This window comes from Crocuta crocuta, unplaced genomic scaffold, assembly GCF_008692635.1.
Source record: "Crocuta crocuta isolate KB4526 unplaced genomic scaffold, BGI_CrCroc_1.0 scaffold26, whole genome shotgun sequence".
Classification (NCBI taxonomy): domain Eukaryota; kingdom Metazoa; phylum Chordata; class Mammalia; order Carnivora; family Hyaenidae; genus Crocuta; species Crocuta crocuta.
In genome coordinates, this window is record NW_027532249.1 from 12,601,745 (window position 1) to 12,623,569 (window position 21,825).

Sequence of the window (21,825 nt, forward strand, 5' to 3'; positions counted from 1 at the left end):
CACTAACAGCGCAGGGATAGCAATCACCTATTGCCCCTTCTGATCTCCTTTCCACCCTTCTCTACCCTCCCTCTTTCTACCCTGGAGGCTGCCTGTGAGGGCTACACAGGGGCTCCTGTGCCCTCTGACTTCCGCCAATGGCAGAGTCCCAGCAGGAGATTTAAGGGAGGGAGGAGAATGAGGTCAGGCTAATTATTCTCCTGGCTCCCTCCTTATGGGGTTGCCTTGGGCTGCCTTTGCCCCTCGACCTAAGGTCATGGTTCCTCACTATACGACTTTTCTCCTTTTGGGTTCCTGTAATCAGTCCTTCCTCTCTTTTCCCCTAGGAGTGGTAACAGTTCTGCTGCTACCAACCCCAAATTATAGCAGTATCCCTTGTAGTTCCTCTACATGGACCTATAGCTTTGCAAATTGTCCCTTTCAGATGTCTCTGGAAATTATCCTTATTTGAATGTGCCATTGGTTTCCTGTTGGGACCCTGTCTGATGCAAATGCTATCATTTCTTAGATTTTGGATACTGTCAACTATTTTTGACCAAGTATATACTACACAGAGATCACTTGAGTAGTCAGTGGAACACAAAAGAAAAGAAAGGGTCACTGCCTTCTGGGGGATCTATCATATGAGATAGACAAGCTTCTCCTTTACCTTATTCAGTATTCAATCAACAGTTATTGAATAGGTGCTATAAACCAGACATGGTATGTGAATCTGAGGCAAATATAAAGTGAGCACTATTTGTCCTTGTCACTATGTATCTCTATTTTAACTCTGTATTTACTGTTAAATACTTGAGAGCTTGATAAGAAAGTAGAAAATCACCAGCCTGTTTTGTTGTGCCTGATGCCCAGTCCTGACCTGTTCTGTTCTTCCTTCTCAACTCTCCAGTTCTGTACAGTGACCCCTGTAATTTTCCAGCATGACTATTTCCTGAGCCTATAATAGGACCTCTTTTGTGCCTTCATCTCTCTGAATGGAATCTTGTAGAGTGTCAAGGAAACTCTTCCAAAAAGAGACAGAAGATTTCAGTAGAGTACTAGTCTTTTCTTTATGTTAGCATTGGATAAAACATATTTGGTTGGGAGAACTTCAGAAGAAGGGGTATATGGTTAAATAGATTTGAGCAATTGTTTTTAAAATTTTTTTTCACTGTAGAAGACTGGTGACTACATTTTGGAAAAAACATGCTCTGTGTAGTTAAGTTGTTTCCACTAGAACCTCAGGTGGTAGTAATTTTTCCCTACATGGCTCTCAATCAATGCCTGATAACCCAGAAGAGGTGTGAGGGTCAGAAGACACAGAATTAGACAGGTCAAGAAGGATGTGGCACTCCTATGCTGTGCTGGGGAAGGAATGTATGTGAGTGACCCAATCCAGTTAGTAAGGCCTCGTGGTCATCTTTAACATCATCATGTGATGATGTTCTGGCAGCCCTGCACCTCATGTTCCTAACAGGAGAATTCAGCAATTTACATGATAGCCACTGTTCTTCCGGATATTTCTGGGCATGGGATGAGGGCTTTGTGGACTATGATGACCTAGTTTGAGTAAATTCCAGGGGCCATAGGGGCACTGGAAGGAAATTCACCACACCTTCCTGAAGGACTAGGACTTGTTTTGTTTTTAAGATTTTATTTTTAGGTTCTCTCTATACCTAACATGGGGCTTGAACTCAATCCCAAAACCAAGAGTTACATGCTCCTCTAACTTGTAATGAAAAAAGTTGTGATAGACTGTGCAAGGGTTTTGTGGAAACCTTTTACTCTCTGGCCACCTTTCCTTACTGTACCTCCTGTTCCAAGTGTTTCTCAACTCTTTTTTTTTTTTTTCTTTCTTGACTTATCTTGCCCTTTCTATGTGGGTGAGCAAAACATAATCAGTAGTTGAATGGTTTCACATAAACCAGAGTCTGGGAACATCTGGAGACATTTTTGGTTGTCACAAATGGGAGAGTGCTACTGGCATCAGTGGGAGAGGCAGGGATGCTGATAAACAGCCTACAGTGCACATAAAAGCCCCAAACAATGAAGACTCATCTGGCCCAAAACATTAATAGTTAGATCTAAGGTTGAGAAATGCTCATCTAGACCCTAATCTGTTTAATAAAACTTTCTATGATGATGGAAATGCTCTATACAGTACTCATTACTTTTTGTGGCTGTTGAGCATTTGATTTGTGGCTAATACAACTGAGGAACTGAATTTTTAATTTAATTTTAATTTAGTGACACAATACCTAGAAGTTATAATAGACAGTGCAAATCTAGACCAGGGGTCCCCTGTCCAAATATGTTGGCTTACAAATGACAGGCAGAAGATGGTGGTACCTGAGAGCAGGAGGGTCAGTAAGGGAATTTAGGGGAAGCTGCAAGGGAGTGTCTTCCAAGAAGCCCTGATTCTGAAGGCAATGTTGGTCTCCTGTGGACAAGACAGAAGGTGTGGAGGAGCCCCATCATCAGGAAATTTATCTGAGGTAGAGCCCAGAAAGCCATGTAGTGCCTTGTGTTGAAAGATTAAACCCCATATTTATTTCAAAATTTTTTTTAAAATTTACTTTTTATGTCTTTATTTTATTTTATCAGGAAATTTGTCTGAGGTAGAGCCCAGAAAGCCATGTAGTGCCTTGTGTTGAAAGATTAAACCCCATATTTATTTCAAAATTTTTTTTTAAATTTACTTTTTATGTCTTTATTTTATTTTGAGAGACAGAGACAGAGAGCAAGTAGGAGAGGGGCAGAGAGAGAAGGAGACACAGAATCTGAAGCAGGCTTCAGGCTCTGAGCTGTCAGCACAGAGCCTGATGCAGAGCTTGAACCTATGGACTGTGAGATCATGACCTGAGCCGAAGTTGGACACTTAACCGACTGAGTCATCCTGGTGCCCCTCAAAAAATTTTTTTTAATGTTTATTTTTGAGACAGAGAGAGACATAGCATGAGCAGGGGAGGAGTAGAGAGAGGAGGGGATACATAATCTGAAGTAGGCTCCAGGCTCTGAGCTGTCAGCACAGAGCCTGATGTGGGACTCGAACTCATGAACTGTGAGATCATGACTTCAGCTGAAGTCAGATGCTCAACCGACTTAGCCACCCAGGTGCCCCTCCCCATATTTATTTCAGAATGGACAGAGAGTTGGATTAACTGTCCAGGAAGAAGAAGAAGCTTAAGTTAGTGCATTAAAAAAATGACATAGAGGGAGGAGAAGATAGTGGGCAAAGTAACCAGGAAAGAGGATAAAGAGATGTGGAAAGAAAAGGTAACCCACGTTGTGAGTGGAGCTAGAAGAAAATTAGTTATCAGTTCTCCACTCTATCCTCCTTTCCTCCATTTAGCTTCACTAAGTTTTTCTTCTTCTTCTCCCCCTTCCCCTCCTTCCCTTCCTCTTCCTCTTGTTTTTCTCTTCCTCCACCTCTTCCTCCTTCTCCTCCTCCTTTTTTGGTAGCCAGGTATATCACTCAGGGTTCCAAGAGGAAACACATGCCATGCTCAATTGGAATGGTTTGTGTCCATAAAGTGACTCCTTATGAAGATGTAGGCAGAATGTAGAGCAGCAAAGGGTGTGAAGTCAGGGTATGAAGAGGGAGGTGGGGGTGTGGAGAGAGTCTTGAGAATGCAGCAATTAGTGTTAAGTGCTGGAGAACAGAGGTTCCCACTTCTTATGGTCTTAGGAATTCTTTCCATTCTTAAAAATTATTGAGGATTCCAAAGAATTTTTAAGTGAGTTATATTCGCTGGTGTGCTGGTAAAGCAGTTCTCCAAAACAAAAGCCCTGATTTGTGGGTTTGCCAGTTTCTGTGGTGTAAACTCCCAGCATGGACTAATTCAGGCTATGGACAGCTCTCTGAAAACTGGCAGGAGTCAGCTCTAACACACCGCTGTATATCTACTGATATTTACCATAATGATATCTAAAAGTAAGATCTAAAACTGCTTATTTCACTTGAAAATAACAGTAATCATTTATTTAGATGTTAATACAAATAACATAATTTTATGAAAAACTCTTCCAAAAGAAGAAATGTGATGACAGGAACATTCATTGTTTTACATTTTTTTTTACAGAGAACTGGCTTCTCATCTATTTCTGCATCAATCCATTACAATATCACATGTCAGGTAGTCTCTGGAAGACTCCACTGTATTCAGGAGAGAATGAGTTGAAAAGATAAGTTCCATGTTAGTATTATTATGAAAACAGTTTTGATCTTGCAGACACCCTGAAAGGATTGCAGATACCCCCAGAGGTTGCTGTATCATTCTTTGAGAACTGCTCTGCAGGAGTGAGCCCCCAAGTTTTATTGATTTACATATATTCTTTTAATGTTTATTTATTTTTGAGAGGGAGTGAGAGAGCACAATGAGAAGAGGGGAAGAAAGAGAGAGGGAGATAAAGAATCTGAAGCAGGCTCTAAGCTCTGAGTTGTTAGCACAGAGCCAGACATGGGGCCCAAACCCACAAACTGTGAGATCATGACCTGAGCCGAAGTCAGATGCTTAACCAACTGTGCCACCCAGATGTCCCAGTGATTACATATAATATTAATAAGCTTGAGTAGTTATTACCCACTGTATCGATATATTACACACATTGTAAAACAATACACATAATAAAAGTTTTAAGGTTAAAATTTAAAATATTAATAAAAGTACTCCAAGTATTGTCTTGCATAGCACACACCCTTTAGAGACACATTGTTGTAGATGATGAAGATGAACATAAGGCCTCTGGGTTTGGTAAGTAGAGGGCCTGTAATGTCAAACTCTGAGAAGGCAATAAGTATAAATTGGTGAATATATAAGTAATGTTTACAAGGAGTGGAGGGTAAAGAAGTAAAGACAAACTGCTCTGATGCTTGGTGAGGGACAGAAGGACAAATAATTGATTTTCTTGGTCAGGCAAGGACTAGATAGAGGGATACTTGAAGCCCTTGAAAAGAATGGAATCATCAGGGGTACCTGAGTGGCTCACTTGGTTAAGTGTCTAACTCTTGATTTTTGGCTCTGGTCATGATCTCATGGTTCAGTTCATGGGATCAAAGCTCACATTGGGCCCTGCACTGACAGCATGGAGCCTGCTTGGGATTCTCTCTCTCCTTTTCTCTCTGCCCCTCCCCTGCTCATGTGTGTGTGTGTGCGCGCATGCCCACGCTCTCCCTCAAAATAAGTAAATAAATTTTAAAAAATGGAATAATCAAGACTCTTTAGAAAAACCAATCAGCAATGCAAGCATTAGTTATCTTTGACATCTCTTACAAGAGCAAAATAAATAAAATAAAGGTATTTTGTTTTGAGAACTGTTTTATAACAGAATCAGGCAAGTTAATACTTGCGTAGAGCTTTGTTTAAGTAGGTCAGAACAAGTCATTCTAATGGTTTTGAATTGGCAGGAACAGGCAGGACAGGCCTCTCCTTTTGCAGTTACTCCTCTTCACACAAAAGCATATTTCTGCAAATGAGCCATTGGGAGATAAACCTCAGCAAAATGAAAAATTATGCCCAAAGTGGCACCTACCCACTTGTCTGCTAAATATCTCTTTCCCTCCTCCAGGAACATGTGCTTCTCAATACAAGAACTTTATTCTAAAGGCATTATGCTCAGCTAGATACCACTAATCCCAGGAAAAAGCTCAGCTAATAACATGTTAAGATGTCAAGCATGTGGAGGCATATCCATTTTTGCTGGCTACTCAATAGGAGAGAAGATTTCAATAGCCGTGGAAAGACATCTTTATTATTCAATGTTAGTGAGTGTGAAAGAAAAATAGGAGCCAGGCAGATAATTGCCAAGCCAAGCCACAGAGGCAAGTGTCTAGCTCATTAGCTCTGAGAAGTATATTTGGGGGGCTTTAACATATATTGTAAAATTGTGATAACTATAAAAATATATTTTATTTAGTACTGACTAAATGCCAGTAGCTGTGTTATGAGCTGACTTGTGTTAACTTCTTTAGTCCATGAAAGAACCCAGCAAAGTAAGTGGTATTATCAATATTTTGCAGAGGATGACGCTCGGAGAAGTAGAGAAACTTACACAGGGTTGCTCAGCTCTTAAGAAGGAGGAGGAGAGCAGATTGACAAAGAATCTTCCATTTTACCCCAAAGACAATAGGATAGCTGAACCAGTGATGATCCAAGACAACAGAGCAATCAAGACATTTGCTTGTGGTTTGTAGTTTTCTAATGTAATTTTATAACATTAATTGTGCCAAGAAGAAGTGAGAAAGTATCTGGATTGTAAATAATTTCTTCTCCCTTTTATCTTTCCAATAAAACTCCAAAAAAAAAAAAAAAAAAAACCTTCCTTGAAACTTGGATCCAAACCATGTTTCTTAGAATCATCTGAAATAGTTGGCTCAGGCTTATATCCTCTCTCAAAGCTAGATTACTGTTATTGTCCCATCTTTATGGAAAGTAAAACAATAGCAATGACTTATTTCTCTTACTGCACATGTGTGGGCTTTTCCTCATAAATAAAATTTTAATTTTTAAGTAAGCAAATAGCCATTTACCAATCTCTTGCTCATCCTGGTGTCAGAAAGTGGTCAATTCTTTTCTCTGACTGGCTAAAGCTGAAACATCAAGGAAATTTCTGTAGGAGAGATTACTTGATACATTGGAATTATTTGTTTTACCTACTATTCCTGCATCTACCATAAGTAATTTTTCACCAAGATAGCCTAATTATTGTAATTCAGTCTCCAAGCTGCCTTAGTAAAGATGCTTCTACTCTCTGCCACAGTTTCTTTATAATACTTGCTTTTTATACAACCCAGTTTTAGACTCTCCAAAGTGACAGGAGATGTTAATAGGAAGATTGGAATGATCCTTTTGGCTTTGTGAAAGCTTCAGCATACTTGGAAAACCAGTAAGCTCTTTGAGGCCAAAAACAATGAATTCTTCTTCTGTTAACCTGGCATAAGAACTCCTTGACATATAGTGGGCACATTTGTCAACATCTTGAAAACAAAAATGATTAATTATCTTTGCATGAGCTCTCAGCACCTGGTACAAGGTCTGCTGAATACAGAGTAGGCACCTGAGAAATGTTTGTTAAGCAGAGGAAATATGAGCTGTTTGATCTGCAGGAATATCAAAGCAAACCTATTGAGGCCAGGGCATCTGATTTGTGAAATGAGGGAGAACATATTGTAAATGTATGACTACTCAGTATCTAATTTCCTGTTTCATGGTTTGTATTCTATGATTATTTTATTTTTTATTTATTTTTATTTTTATTTAAAAATTTTTTTAAATGTTTCATGTTTTGAGCGACAGAGAGAAACAGAGCTTGAGAAGGGGAGGGGCAGGGAGAGAGAGAGACACAGAATCCAAAGGAGGCTTCAGGCTCTGAGCTGTCAGCACAGGGCCCGATGCACGGCTCGAACTCACAAACTGTGAGATGATGACCTGAGCCAAAGTCAGATGCTTAACCAACTGAGCCACCAAGGCGCACCAATTTTATTTATTTTTTTAAATGTTGATTCATTTATTTTTGAGAGACAGAGTATATGAGTGAGGGAGGGACAGAGAGAGAGAGACAGAATCTAAAGCAGGCTCCAAACTGTCAGCACAGAGCCCAATGCAAGGTTCGAACCCACAAGCCATAGGGTAATGACCTGAGCTAAAGTTGGATGCTTAACCAGGTGAGTCACCCTGGTTAACAACCAAGTTGTTAGCACAGAGCCAGACATGGGGCCCAAACCCACAAACTGTGAGATCATGACCTGAGCCGAAGTCAGATGCTTAACCAACTGTGCCACCCAGATGTCCCAGTGATTACATATAATATTAATAAGCTTGAGTAGTTATTACCCACTGTATCGATATATTACACACATTGTAAAACAATACACATAATAAAAGTTTTAAGGTTAAAATTTAAAATATTAATAAAAGTACTCCAAGTATTGTCTTGCATAGCACACACCCTTTAGAGACACATTGTTGTAGATGATGAAGATGAACATAAGGCCTCTGGGTTTGGTAAGTAGAGGGCCTGTAATGTCAAACTCTGAGAAGGCAATAGGTATAAATTGGTGAATATATAAGTAATGTTTACAAGGAGTGGAGGGTATGAAGTATATCTGGCAAACTTCTCCAAAGGGCCAGATAGTAAATATTTCAGGCGTTGTGGTTCAGCCATATGTGGTCTCTGTTGCAATTACTCAGCCCTCCTGTTATAGTCTGAAAGCAGATGTACACAATATGGAAATGAAGGAGCGTGGCTGTATTCCATTGAAATTTTATTTACAAAAACAGGCAGCAGGCTGGATTTGCGTGAAGGACCATGGTTTACCTATTCCTAATTTTAGAGATTGAAAGTTAAAGGCTTTTTAAAAATGTATCCAAAAAAAATACTTCGTGGGTGTTAACTAGACTTATTGTGGTGATCATTTTGCAACATATACAAATATTGAATCATTATGTTGTACACCTGAAACTAATATAATGTTATTTGTCATTTATACCTCAATTTAAAAAAGGAGATACTGGGGCACCTGAACGGCTCAGTCAGTTGAGCACCTGACTCTTGATTTTGATTCAGGTCATGATCCCAGAGTCATGGGATCGAGCCCCATGTTGGGACTTAAGATTCTCTCTTTTCATCTCTCTCTAAAATTAAAAATAAGTAAACAGTCTGTTCTTTAAATAAAGAGATACTCGTGATTCATCTTCCTATCTTGAAACAAAATGACCATATGTAAAAGTCTTTAAAAGTAGACATGGCCTCTGTAATCATTAATATAGGTCAATAGATTCAGCATGTAGGTAGAGGGTAGAGAGTCTACCCATTAGTTTAAGAGGTTGGTTGTTAAGAGTTGGTACTCCTTGACCCACTAATTTTTCTTGTCAGAGTATATCATAAGTAATCAGCAATTAAGGTAAATATGTACAGATGTTTAACATATTATCACTTATAAATTATAGGGACCATTTAAATGTTCAATATTAGAAGAACGGTTAGTTATATTATGATATACCCACATGTAAAAAAAATATATCCATTACCAGCCTCCTGCCACATTTTTGGGCCCCAGGGCTAGAGGACAAATTGAGGTTCATATAACATGTCTAAATATTTAAAAGTTTTAAATCAAGCTAACAGATTCTTAGAGCATGTTTCATCCTCCTACTTTGATAAATACATCTTCCAAATGGCCTAGAAGGCCAGGTTTAAATTCAGAATTCTCAGATTCTTTGGAATGCCATACTGGAATATATGGCATGGGGAGACCCAGCCAACTATTCCTTCTAGTTCTGTTTCAGTCCCACCAAGAGGAGACTTACACATGCTTATGAGGGCACTCAACCGTCTCATCCAAAGTCCATCAACATGCTTGCACCACTTGGTTACTCCTTGGGTCTGGAGTGCACAGTGCAGTGTAATCAGCCTTCGGGGGATAAAACTAGAGAAGAGGTCTCAGCAGGGCCTTTCCATGTGGAATTCCAGGATTCCAAGTACCTTGAGAATAATCTAGAAGGTTGACATAGATTCTATGTGGATACATCCTCCTTTCTCTGTGGACCCGTTTCTTCTCAAGCCCGAGGAAAGCCTGAGCAGGGCTGCTGTAAAACACTGGGTCCCAGGCAACCTGGTTTAGGGGGAATACCGTCCATATGTTTAGTAAAAGGTTTTAATAACATGAGAAATGTTTTCACTATGGTTTTATGTGAAAGAGGTTTAATGGTAAATATTCAGACTGATTTCAATTATGTGGAGAAAATGTACACAAAAAGAACTACAAAACTAGAACTAGAAAGAAACATGCTAAAATGTTAAATGTAATTGTCTTTGAGTCCTGAGATAAGGGTGACTTTTGAAGTATTTGAAATGTTCCTCTACTCACCATATTTCCTATGAAGAGTATGTGTTGCATTGATAATCCAGAGACAATGGCTTATGAAACACTTTCTAAAATTTTGACCAAGTCATCATAAATGCAGTAGAGTGCTACAATAAGTGGTTTTCATTATCATAGTTCTGAGGAGGCTGAAAAGCTTTTTTTTTCACTCACCTTTTGACCTTTAATATAGCACTTATTGCCTTTCTTTGGTTTGGATCTCATCCTGACTTTTTACTAGCTGTATAATATTAGGGAAATCTTTTACCTTCTCTAAAAGTCAAGTTCCTTTTTTGGAAAATGGGGATAATAATAGCTACATCATAAGATGTTGTCGGGGGGAATCATGATAATAACACATAAAGACAACATGGGGTGCAGGAAGTCTCTTGTGCTGCTTTCCTATCCCTACCAGCCCCTCCCCCATCCTATGACTTTTGGGCTAACAACATAGCAGAAATAGAAATGCTCTCTTGGGACATTTGCAACTCAACAGAAAAGATAACACATAAAGCTTATAATGATCAGCTAGAGAACAGCATTCAAACAAAATTTAAGTACAAAGAGTGAAACAAAGGCTGTTGTGACTTGTGGTAGTGGGGCCCGTCGACAATTCATTTTTTCTGTTTCTGGTGAGAGTTTCTCTCTCTCTCTCTCTCTCTCTCTCTCTCTCTCTCTCTNTTTATGTTAAGGTAACTTAAACTAGGTTTAAACCCAGAACTCCCCGAGACTATGACTGGAGTTTCCATGATCTTGGATACATTAGTTAACTGGATAGAAAGACAGACACAATAGAGACATCTCTTCAAAATTCACTTGGGAGGCTGAGTGGAGGATGTAGCTATTAATTTTACTGTAGAGTGAGTTCCTACCTATAGTTTTGTGACAAGCAAAAAACAAATCTGCCTCTTTTAGCACTTGTGTTATTGATGGCATCAGCAAAACTAGGGCATGAACAATTTCCTTTTGTTCCAGTTTTTGTCTAAGTGATAGAAGAGAGCTCTGGCTCAAATTACAGAAAATCAGAAAAGGTGCAATATTATGTTTAGAACACTCTTAAGATTACAGCTGAAATTTGTCTCCCAGATCTTGTCTCTGCCAAATAGCAGTGACTCATTTTGATGGCGACTGAAGAGATGAAGCTAGTACTAATGGATAGAACACCGGGTGCAGAGATTATTATCCCCACTCTATCCACAGGCTTTTGTGTTCTTGGGACTTTCTGAGCTTGCTTTCTCCCATGTTTACTGGCAGTAACAACCATCTCTTGCTACTGGGCTCTTACAAAAGATAGTAAGTAATGTTTCCAGAAGTTGTTTTAAGTTGTTGAAAAGAGAGTGTCTGTAGAAATACAAAGTTTTACTGCCATTATTGTTACTGTCACTAAATAACATGACTTTTTAAAAACTGATTTTTATTACTATTTCTTAGCAACTGGATGTAAGTTTATTGAATTAAATGCCTTATTTCTTGATACATTGTTAAAATTCTCCTATCCCAAGTTATGTAATGTTTAAAAATAATCACAAACTCATTATATAATAATTTTATAATAGTAAAATATCAGTTTATCATAGGACTAAGGATTGTGATTTCATACTCCTATTCCTTCCAGCTCTGAAGTGAAAAGCACTGAGCAGACCTGGAGGCAGTTGAGGCTCGACTGCTTATATCTGCATACCCTTGGTTAAGTCTCTAACTTGGCTGATCTGCTTCCTCATGTAGAAAATGAGATTAAATCATGTCCCCCCCAGGATTGGTATAAGGGTTAAATGAAAGGATACTTGCAAAAATAGCCATTTTCAGAACTTAGTATGTAGTAAGTGTTCAACAAATATCTAGAGAATCTAAATCTGTTTGATCAGGCCATAGGAAAAGAAGGAAGTTAAGGCTAAAACAACTAATGGTGTCCTGAAATTCAGATGAAGACTTCATGGTCAATAGGGAGTCTTATGGGTTTTTTGCTTTTATTTTTTCCCTAAGATATAGGCAGCTAATGACCTAAAAGCTCTATCTATCCTTTTTACATTCTTTTAAGTGTATGCCTCTTAAAAATTGGTCCAAATTCTTCCAAGAACTAATGTGACCTTGACTAGAAGATGCATATGTATGGGTAAAAGCCAGTTATAATTGGTTTCCACCTTCCAATACCTAAAATTAAGAAAATTCAAAATAATGTAAATCTAATGCACGTGAAACTCAGACTTTTCTGAGCATTTCCTGTTTTCTACCTTCATGAAGAAGGAATAAATCATAAGTTAACATGGCAATGCCAGAGATTTATTATAAAAGCAATATGTGGGATGTGTCAGATTCAGATCGTAGTGATACTGCTTTCAACCTTGTAAGAGTAAGCAAGGCTCTCTATCTCATATGTAAAACATGCTTGCCTGATGCCCACAGACAGCACACAGATAACTGAATGAATGATCGTAGCTATTATCTAGTAGTCCAGGCATTTCTCTTTCTAGGAGTTATGTGTGTTTGTTCCCAAACATGTATTTGTTAGTTATTGTGCACAATTTAATTACACATTAAATAACCAATAAAGTATAAATTTAAAAAATAAAGGTAGTTATTATTTCTGTGAAAACCAGGTTAAACAATTTGGACAGACATGACAAAGGTGAGTTGCCAAAACAATTCCTGTTGAAATAGGTGTGGCGAAAGTACTGTGAAAGGTATTGATACGGGAAATCATAAAAATCTAGAAGTATTCTGGACTTACATCATTTGATAAGTGTATTTAAATTCTTATTTCACTCTAAACAGATGGAAACTGGAAATTATAGATAACTCTTGAAGGATGTGGTTCATCAGAAGAACCACATACCCATACCCAAAGTACAAGACCTTTCCTTTCAAAGATTGGCAAATGAATTCACATTTATGTTTTAAGTTAAATGTATAAATGGATCTCTGTGTGTGTATGTGAGAGAGTTTCTTTTTTACCAGTTAGGGTTCAATCAGGGCTATAGAGCCATTATGAATGTCATAGGAAAAAGGAATTTCTCTTAGGAATTAGAAATTATACAAATGTGGAGGACCTGGGAACATGAAATTCTGAAAGGAGGAGCAGAGACTCATGGAGTCACTAACCAGTCATCCTGAAACACTGGTGTGGTTGAAAGAAATAGAAAAGCTAGTGGAAACCAAGCATGGCTTGTTCTCAAAGCAGTACTTCACCTCATGGAGAGTCTATGGGAAAATATTGTCTCATTATGCTGCTCTGTGGAGCCACAGTCAGCATCCGGTGGCAGACCTGGAGTCACTAATGGCTAGCAGTCCAGCCAAAAAGCTTAGATGAAGAGCAGAAGAGAGCAGGAACAAGCAGAGATTCACTTTAGCACCTGTGACATCTGTTGCTGCTTCTGAATGCAATGATATTCCAAGGATAATGGCTGTTTCCTCACTTCTACTTCCCCAAACTCACACCAACCTCTTCCACATCTGCCAGCTCCATACAGAGAAGGGGACTCTGGAAGACATACTTTCTAAGATAACCAAGTTGGCAAAGCCCAATCTTGCACACCCACTTTAACTGATTCCTTCAGTCAGTCAACCAATCATGGTTCCTAATCATGCCAAATTAAGAGGGATCCTGCTATTATAAGCTCTACCATCTACAATTAAGTAGATTGATAAGGGATGTTAGGAAATTATGCCATAAGGCTCTATAATCTTGTATTGTATCTTCAGAATTAACAGATAAAATTTGAGTGATTAGATAGTTTTAGAGTTAGAGCAATTTATTGGGTAGGATTTCCAGTTTTAGTTACAGAGGAAAGTTAGTATTTTTTCCCCTCTTTGCTTAGAAATTCCACAATGGCAACTAAGAGGGAAAAAAAAAATCCCAACTTGGACACACCTAGAAGACACCTGAAACCCTGAACTGTAATGCATGAGAAAGCACTGCCAAATACAGTGAAGGTAAAACTAGGGCATAGATAGATGCTTAGAGAGAAAGACCCTGCAGCTGCATATCTGAAACAAAGCTGGCAGAACAGTTTGAACAGTTAAGTATATGGGACAGTCTTATGGACAAAACCAATAATTCTTTGTTTGGAACAATGAGAGTGGGTATGCAAGCTGATGCAAGAGCTTCTCTGGAACTGGTTTGGCTAAAGAAACAAAAGTAGTCGAAGCCAAATAAAGAATGCCCAGGGAAATAACATTTGTACAGAGCAGTCTGCAAATGAGGCAGAGAAAAAAGAGACAATAATTTGAACAGGCCTTAGCTACTGCTGTCTTCTCATTAAGGAAAAGTTAAAGCATAAGTAACTCACACACAACCTTGTGTCAAAGAGTAAATTCCTACTAGCTCAAAATATGATCCTAGTTCTTTTCCCATATGAATCTGTTATGAATTTTTGATCATAGAAGAACTCATCTCATTCAAGAATAAATAATAATCGAAAAGGAAGCTGCACAGAATATGTGCAAAGTTATAATTAATAAAAGGGAGAAAAATGATAGAGAACAAAGAGAAAAAAAACTGTTGCCTCAGAAGGCAACATATATAAGTTGTTAACAAGCAACCCATACATTAAATATATATAAACATATTTATGTAATGTTATAATCACTGCTAAAAAACAAGTGTTTCAGCAAAGATACAGGAGCTCAGGAGCTTTTTAGCAAGTCAACAGAAGGATGAATATGGTAAAACTCAGAAAAGAAGCAGGAGGAGAAAAATAAAACTATTTTAGCAACAAAGGCCCTGATAGCACAAAACAACACAAAACAAAACAAACAAAAAACATTCTAAAAGCACCAGAAGATAGGAAGGAGGATTGAAAAGGGAAAGCAAACTAAAATAACAAGAATTTGGAAGAATTATGGGGAAAATAATAAATATGGAACACAGGAAAAAGAAATCGATATCTTGTAACTGCTATTCCTAAAGATTTAAAATAATAAAAATAGGGACACATAATAAAAATGGCTGGCTCAGGTGGTAGAGCATGCTACTCTTGAACATGGTGTTGTAAGTTCGAGCCCCACATTGGGTATAGAGATTACTTAAAAATGAAATCTTAAATGGGGAGCATTGTCAAACAAATGATGATAAACCTTTTTAGGCTGTATTGTATGGGTAAATGCTATAACTGTTACAGAAATTATATGAAATTTCTAAAGCTTTAATATGCCCTATTGTAAAGTTATTATTTGACATTCTAATTAAAACCTTGTAGGTCACAGAAGTAATAAATATGTACGACCTTAAAAAATAAGAAAACTGAAAACATTAAGAGTAGTATTTAAGAAATCTCATCAGAAACTAAAGAAATCTTTGAGCAACAGATTGGAAACACTATTTCCCAGCTTAAAAAAATTAAAGCACAATAATTAATGTAAAGACATACTCTAATAAACTGAATGGATTCAAAGATCAAGAATGGCAAAAGGAACAAGTCATCTGTAAAGGGGAAAATGAGGCAAATCTGACTGAGACTTCTGAAGAGCAATATTCCAGTCTAAAAGATGGATGACATATATAGATCTGCAGGGAAAAGGTGTAACTACCTAACCCTCAATTTTATACTCAGGAAAACTATCATTTAACTCAAAAGTAATAGATATTTTTAAACATGTAGGGACACAACTCCTGAGAGTGTTTTGTGAATATTGAACAGACTGTCACAGAATCAACTTGAGGAGCACATTAAATCTGTTAAATTGTAGAAATGTGACTTTAAAATATTTGGGAACAGAAATAAATTTAAAAACCTAACAATGATACTTAAAAGGATTCAGGGGAAACAGGGAAAGAATGTTGTATATGAACGAAGAACACCGAAAGCCTCATTTCTTATGGCTAATGGTCAAAAGGTATAATTTAAAGCTGATAAATCAATGATTGTTGCTTGAGGAGTTAAGATGGCGGAGCACTATGAGGATCCTTCTCTCATCCCTGAAACACAGCTAGATCAATATCAAACCACTTTGAACACTTAGAAAATTGATCTAAGGATTAACGCAACAATCCGCATAACTTGAGCTACAGAACTTGACAGGCACACAGTGTGGAGAGGTGAATTGGGGGAAAGAAAAGCAGCAGCGCTGTGGAGGGTAGGGAGCCATTTTTGCAGAGAAAGCTTGTAAATCAAGAATAGAGAAGTATAATTAAAACTATGAAGGTAAAAGCTCAGAAAAGTATTAAAATCAGGTGGAAGAGTAAATTGTGGGAAAAAAGACACACATGTACTAAACTTCTCATTACTTACAGTTTGGAGTCAGTAGATATCGAATAAAGAAATAGAAGATTAAATGTAATCTGTAAAGTTATAAATTACCAAGCACAAAACACATTAAAATTACCAAAAGAGGGGCGCCTTGGTGGCTCAGTTGATTAAGCCTCGTACTTTGCTCAGGTCATGATCTCACGGTTCATGGGTTCGAGCCCTGCATCGGGCTCTTTGCTGACAGCTCAGATCCTGGAGCCTGTTTCAGATTCTGTGTCTCCCTCTCTGTCTCTGCCCCTTCCCCACTCTTCTGTCTCTCCTCTCCCACTTGTGTTCTGTCTCTCTCACGAAAATGAATAAACATTAAAAAAAATTTGTTTAATTACCAAAAGAAACATACACATGCACAGAAAACAATATAGCTCACATCATAAAAGATTATTTTTGTTTTTAAAAAATATTTTCAAAAAATTTTAATGCTTATTAATTTTGAGAGAGACAGAGCACAAGTGGGAGAGGAGCTATGGGGGAGAAGAAGGGGAAAAAACAGTTGGGGAGAGGGGAGGGAGGCAAACCATGAGAGACTCTTGAATGCTGAGAACAAACTGAGGGCTGATGGAGGTGGGGGGGAGAGGGGAAGGGGGGTGATGGGCTTGGAGGAGGGCACTTGTTGGGATGAGCACTGGGTGTTATATGGAAACCAATTTGACAATAAACTATTTAAGAAAAATAAATAAAAGAAAGCAATAAAAACATAACATAAAACATAATTAAGGTTAATTTAAAATAAAATTAAACATATCTATAATGTAATTAATTCACTCAGGAGCCAGGGCACCTGGTTGGCTCTCAGTTGAGTGTCCTTGATTTCGATTCAGATTGTAATCTTGCGGTTTGTGGATTCGATCCCCACATCACCTCAGGACTCTGTGCTGACAACTTGGATCCTGCTTGGGATTCTCTCTCTCTCCTCTCTCTGCCCCTGCCCCACTCACACGTATGTGTGTGTACAGTCTCTTGCTCTCAAAATAAACTTTAAAAACTTCTTTCAGGAATCACTTGTGCTGCTACTATGTGCCAGACATTGCTGTAAGTATTGAGCATTTAATCCTCATGATAACTATTCATTCAAGGACCTGTTGTTATCCACATTTTATAGATGAGAAAATAGAGTCACAGCAAGGAATAGTGACTGCTTCTTATCTCACAACTTGAAAGTGAAGTAAATAGGATTAGCATCCAGGTAGTTAAGAACCTGTGTCTTAGAACACCATACAGTGTAGCCCTAGAAACAGTGAAGGCAGCATTCAGAGAAATGTTTGTTGCCTTAAATGTTTATATTATTAAACAAAACAATAAAAATAAGGGAGTTGAGCAATCAGAAGTTTGAACAACAAAATAAATCAAGGAAAGCATAACAAAGCATAATAAAAGCAGAAACAGAAATAAATTAATTAAAACACAAAAAAATGGCAACACCAATAAAGTAATGCAGGAACTTGATTAGGGGGATGACAAAACTTTAGATAATAGAATACTAAAGAGGAAGAAAGCATAAATCACAAAATAAATGCTAATGAGAAAACCACACACAAAGAGCTGGTTAAAAGAATCCTAAGAGACAATATTGATAAACTATACATAGAAATTTTAGACTATACTGGAATAGTTAACTCTATAGGCAAATATAATTATCAAAGCTGACCTCAGAAGATCAAGAGACTCTAAACTCTCCAATCACAATAAATAAGAGAAAAAAATGTTGGAGAGCAACTTTCCAAGAGGGCATCAATCCCAGATGTTTTCATGGAACAATTCTACTACCTAAGAAATAAAAGTTTCAGTTCTATTTGAACTATTTGAAAGAAGGAAAACATTAAAATTCTTTTTATGATGCTATCATGACAGTGGTATAAAAAACCCAGCAAAAATAGCACAAAATGGACAACTATAGACAATTCAAAAGCATTCTAAAATGATGATATACTATTACCAAGTGAGGTTTATTCTAAGAATTTTAGAATTGCTCAAATAATTTTCTACATAAACGAAAAAGCTTACGATTATCTTCATTGATGTTGAAAAGATTCTTTATAAATTCCATATCTGCCCTTGGTTAAAAACTCCTAAGGAAAGAAAAACAGAACCAGAGATGAATATTTCTTCCCTTTCTTTCTTTCTTTCTTTTCTTTCTTTCTTTCTTTCTTCATAACCCACTATTCCATTTTGCATGGTACACTATGTGTCCAACCCCAAACCAGCATCATGCTAAATGGGGAAATAGTAGAAGCATTCAAAATAAGGATACTCCGGGCACCTGGATAGCTCAGTTAGTTAAGCGTCCACTTCAGCTCAGGTCATGATCTCATGGTTCATGGGTTTGAGCCCCGCGTTGGGCTCTGTGCTGAGGGCTAGCTCAGAGCCTGTAACCTGTTTCAGATTCTGTGTCTCCCTCTCTCTCTGACCCTCCCCTGATCACGCTGTCTCTCTGTCTCTCAAAAATAAATAAAAACATTTAAAAAAATTAGGATACTCTTACCAACTTGGTTTATTATCATTGTGGGCTACTAGACAATGCACTTAGAAAAAAGAAAGGGCTTTAAAATGTTTTAATTTAAAAAAAGGAAGTGACTATTATTTTGCAGATGATATAAACTCATGAGAATCAACTGAAAAGCTATTATAGATAATAAAGGAATCCAGAAAGTGACACATGGATATATGTATATGTGAATATAAGCAGTGTTTGTACATACAAACAACTATGTGATATACTAGAGGAAAAGATATAGATTAGCAAAACAAAAGGTAAAAAACAAAAAACCTTGGTATTGAAGAGAAGTATGCTTGATTTAGACCAGTGGTTCTCAGCTAAGGCTGATTTTGTCTCCCTTGGAACATCTGGCAGTATATACAGACATTTTTGATTGTCCAGTGTCAATAACGCTGAGGTTTTAAAGGCCTGATCTAGGTGAAGAAAACTTTAAAATGCTACTCGGGACCCCAGGGAAAGACTAATCATTATTGATAAGAAGCTCCAAAATGGTAAGATATATAAATTTTTCCTAAATTAATATGCAGAATTAATTAAATCTCAGTAAAAATGATTTTTTTGAACCAGAAAAGCTGATTCTAAAGTTCATATGTGAAATGAAACAAGAAACTCAAGAATCTAAGTAAGAACAATAGTGGTATAGAGAACAATCTGTCAGATTTTTAAAAAATATATTTATATTTGAGAGACAGAGACAGAGACAGAGACAGAGTGTGAAGGGGGGGGGCAGAGAGAGAGGAGACAAATAATCTGAAGCAGGCTCCAGGCTCTGAGCTGTCAGCACAGAGCCTGATGCAGGACTCAAACTCACAAGCTGTGAGATCATGACCTGAGCCTAAGTCGGACTCTTAACTGACCAAGCCACCCAATCTATCAGATTTGTTACTATCTGACAGATTAGGGGCACCCAATCTGATAGAATCTGTCAGATAGTAACAAATATAACATTGAAGTCATTATAAGAGACCAAGTACCTACTGGAATTTAGATATAATAAAGGAGATCTTTCTAATCAAAGGGAGAAAGATGTATTATTAAGCAAATGGGCTTAAGTTTGTCAGATGCAAATGGAAAGCGAAGTTATTCATGTTCCATGTCTTGTAACAAAATAAATTACAAATGAATTAAATATTTAAATATAAAAGATATAGTAGTAAATGGGATGTTTTTCTTAATTTAATCTGTTAGGAAAGACTTTTTCAGTTTGAAAATAAAAGATTGATATATTCAACTACATAGAACTAAAATTTATATAACAATGTAGCTGAAAGTCAAAGACAAATATTTGTGACTCCTATCATGGAAAAAATAGCTAGTTCCTTAGTTTGTGATAGTTACATCAATTTTAAAGTTCTTTAAGTGCCCCTTAAACTTGAGAGGATGCTTAACCTCATTCATACTAAGGAGTAATTAAGCAAATTAAAACTGCAGTGAGCTACTATTTTTCCAATTTTTAAAATTTGTTTCAGTGAAATAATACTGGTTTTGCAATTCAATTTTCAATTAAATAATCAAAAATAACAAGTTATGATTCTGTGGGTAAAGGTATGATGAAAAAGGCTCTTTTACATTGTTGGTAGAAATTAATCTAATTTCTATGAAGGGTAATTTGACAATATCTATCAAAAATTTAAATTCACATACTTAGTAATTCCATAAACAGGAATTTATCCTACTGAGATACATGTTTGAGATGGTTATGTATAGAATTACTCATGGCAGACATTTTTGGTAGTACCAAGGATTGAATACTCCCTAGTGAACTGGTTAAATCAACCACCTAATACTATATAGCCATGAAAGAAAGAATGTGGACGCTTTCTATATTCTGATATGTAAAAATCTCCAAGATTTATTGTCAAGTGAAAAATGTGATCTACAGAAGAGTATTGTCGTATGCTAACATTTTGTGGCAGTACATACATTCTTATGTGTATATTTGTATTGCAATTCAATTCCATCTTCTCTCAAAAGCATAAACAAGAATTTAGTAGTAATGGTTGTCCTAGGGAGAAGTATTGAATGAAAGAACTTACTTTTCAACAATATACAGGCATCTCTTGTTTTATTGTGCTTCACTCTATTGCACTTAACAGATACTACATTTTTTTTTTTTTTTCCAAATTGAAGGTTTGTGGCAATTCTGCATTCCAGCAAGTGTGTTGGTGCCATTTTCCCAAGAGCATTTGTTTACTTCATGTCTCTGGCACATTTTGGTACTTCTTGCAATATTTAAATGTTTCATTATTATTGGATTTGTTGTGGTGTGATTAGTGTGATTAGTGATCTTTGATGTTACCCTTGCAATTATTTTGAGGCATGTTGAACTACGCTAATATAAAACCATGAACTTAGTTGATCAATAGTGCTTGTGATCTGACTCCTCCACTGACCTGCTGTTTCCCTATCTCTCTCCTTCCCCTTGGGCCTCACTATTCTTTGAGACACAGCAATATTGAAATTAGACCAATTAATAATTATAGTAACCTCTAAGTGTTCAAGTGAAAGGAAGAGCTTCATGTCTCTTATTTTAAATCAGAAGCTGGAAATTAATAATGAGGAAGACAGTGAAAGCCATGATAGGCTAGAAACTAGGCCTCTTGTGCCCAACAGCCAAGTTGTGAATGCAAAGGAAAAGTTCTTGAAGGAAATTAAAGGTGCTACTCAAGTGAACACAGAAATGCTAAAAAAAGTGTAACAGCCTTATTGCTGTTTGAAAGTTTGAGTGATCTGGATAGAAGATCAAACCAGCCACAACATTCCCTTAAGCCAAAACCTAATCTAGAGCAAAGCCCTAACTCTTTTCAATTCTGTGAAGGCTGAGACAGGTAAGGGAGTTATAGAAGAGTTTGAGACTAGCAGAGGGTGGTTCCTAAGGTTTAAGGAAAAAGCTGTCTCCATAACATCAATGTATAACGTGAAGCAGCAAGTGCTAATGTAGAAGCTGCAGCAAATTGTCCTGAAAACCTACCTAATGTTGGCTACACTGAAGAAGATGAAACGGCCTTCTATTGGAAGAACATACCATCTAGGTCTCGCACAGCTAGAGAGGGGAAGTCAATGCCTCGCTTCAAAGCTTCAAGGGTAGGCTGACTCTCTTGCTAGGGGCTAATGCAGCTGGTAATTTTAAGCTGAAGCCAATGCTCATTGACCATTCTGACAATCCTAGGGCCCTGAAGAAATATGTTAAGTTTACTCTCCCTGTGCTCTATAAATGGAACAATAAAGCCTGGATGACAGCACAT

At 37.3% G+C, this 21,825-nt stretch overlaps 1 protein-coding gene across 1 annotated transcript in view; it reads left to right on the forward strand.

The window, feature by feature from the left end:
• Positions 1–21,825, forward strand: part of GREB1L (GREB1 like retinoic acid receptor coactivator) — a 282,191-nt gene that overhangs the window by 62,138 nt on the left and 198,228 nt on the right. The gene's annotated exons all lie outside the window — the stretch shown is intronic.